Genomic DNA, 2,258 nt, shown 5'->3' with positions numbered 1-2,258 from the left:
GACTTTAGACAGGCCAGGAACACATATTAGTGTCTGATTAGATGGCTAAATGTATTTAGGGTAATAAATTACTTTACCAACAAGTCATGGCTAGATTACTAATTGTACACTCTGGGACTGTTAGAAGAAAAGTTGCACACTGGGGCTGTACCGTGGTTCATTTTTTGTCAACTATTTGGACCAGTCATAAATAAGATGCTAGTCTGCCAGACCGGTGTTGACAGATGCAGCCCAGGTTATGACCTTATGTGGCATTAGTGATCAAATCTTGTTTAATCTTCAATGTGTCCTGGGTAGTAACACCTGTACTAAACACTATCCAGGGCTTTACACTGTTCAGAAGTCAGGGATGGAGTAATTTTAGACACTTGTGCAGGGCCTTTCACTTATCAGGCCTTAACAATAAATAAATATGAAGATGTCAAAGTATGTGCAGGACTGTCTTTAAAACAAGACCTCTGAATATTACAACATGGTATAAGTATTGAAGACGCTTTAGCTAAAGGTATTCTGTTTAAGGTATTTTTGCTATAGGGATTTACAGTTTAAAGACACCTAAAATACAGGATCTATCCTCTGTCATTTTAGAGGAGAAAAGATAAGATTTGCTTGTTATCAAAGTCGAATTCACATAACACAGTGAGGCTTCTTTCCTCAGTGATTGGTAGTTGGTGTGGTTGTTGGTCCCCAGATGTCTCTGTTTGAAAATACTTTGAGCACCACCAGACGCTTATGGAAAAACTAAAAACTTGTGTGCTGGAAAAATAACACATCTGGGCTGCTGTGCTCTGATTTCCTGGCTGTCACTGTAGGAAATGTGCAAACTAGCTAGAATTTGGTCATATTAATGGAGAAATGAATGGTGTGAAATTATTTACTTATTCACCATTTCAAACATTGCTCACAATGTATTGAGCACATAGTTTCCATGTAAGGTAAAATGTGCATAACCTTTAATAAGAAATGTAACTGGATATCAGGTTGGGATTATGTAACAAGCCAAGAGCAGCCGAGTTTTATTCCAGTCCGATCTACAAAAATAAATTATTTTATATCTTTTCCATGTGCCTGCCTTAGTTTCTGTTGTTTCTTCATTGAGAAGCGCTTTCACAGATGCACACTGACGTCTCATAGTCCTGCGGCCAGTGAGCTCATGGAGGCGTGTCTGAGAAAACTGGCAGAAACAGATAAAAGGCAGACTATAAAAAATAAAATCCAGTTATAATGCCATGAAGATCTGGCAGAAGTGTTTACACAGCTTTTACACTTTTACTAAATCCACAGCGAGCTGTGAAAATGTACCAACAGTAAACAAAGTTTAAGACTTTCCTAATGAATTGTATAGGGAGCTGGTACAATGAGAGACACAATGAATGAACCATAAAACATGGGACTCATGCATTACAGTATTGCATTAAGACCCCCACATCTTACACAATAGAACACTGTGCAGTTTTGTCATTTGTAGGCATTTTGTGAGTCTTTATGCGAGTTTCTGTATGCTGTGTTTTGCCTCTTTGTTGATGATCTCTTTGAAGCTTATAATTGAAGTCATTTAATCCACTAAATATGTTTGACTCTTTTTAAATGTTTTGCAATTCTTTGTCATTTTTCAGCTCTTTGCTCTTGTACGTAGTTTTTTTTGCGAAGTGTCTGCAGTTGATTTGGATCTTGTTGTAGTCATTTTGTTTTCCAGTTCTTGTGAGGCTTTGGTGATAGTTTTCAAGCTGTGTGTTCATCTGGTCTTTTGATACATAGTAATTTTGGTTCCTGATTGTTGTGTGCTTGTGCTTTTGTTTCGTGTCCCCTTGTAATCAATCATGTGATGTATCAATGAATTTCCAACAAGAGATGTAAACATTTACTTCAAACAGCCCAGTTCTATGAGGGTGCTAAAGATTGCATTGCACCATCATTTAATTTCTGCACCCTCAATTGAATGGGCAATAAAAAGAAAGAAAAAAAAAACAACAGCAGCAGATTCATCTGACATTTCTTTGGAAACAGAATACATCTTCTGCGAGCTGTTGGTATCATATACCCATAAGAGGAATAGCTTACCTTGAGCTTTTGAGGCGTACTCACAGTTAAAGTGCAGATTGGTCAGATGGTCCTCTTCCCCTCTGTCCTCCTTTTGGTCCTCATCCTCCATGATGGTCTCTTGATTACTGCTTCATGCTAGCAGTTAGCACCCTTGTTGTTGAAACATTTATTGGCTGTCTGTGATCGCCACCACCACCATCCTCCTCCACTCCTTC

Source organism: Symphodus melops (assembly GCF_947650265.1).
Source record: "Symphodus melops genome assembly, chromosome: 16".
In the NCBI taxonomy this organism is placed as follows: Eukaryota; Metazoa; Chordata; class Actinopteri; order Labriformes; family Labridae; genus Symphodus; species Symphodus melops.
The sequence above is the reverse complement of the archived record's forward strand: the minus strand, read 5'-3'. Positions refer to the sequence as shown.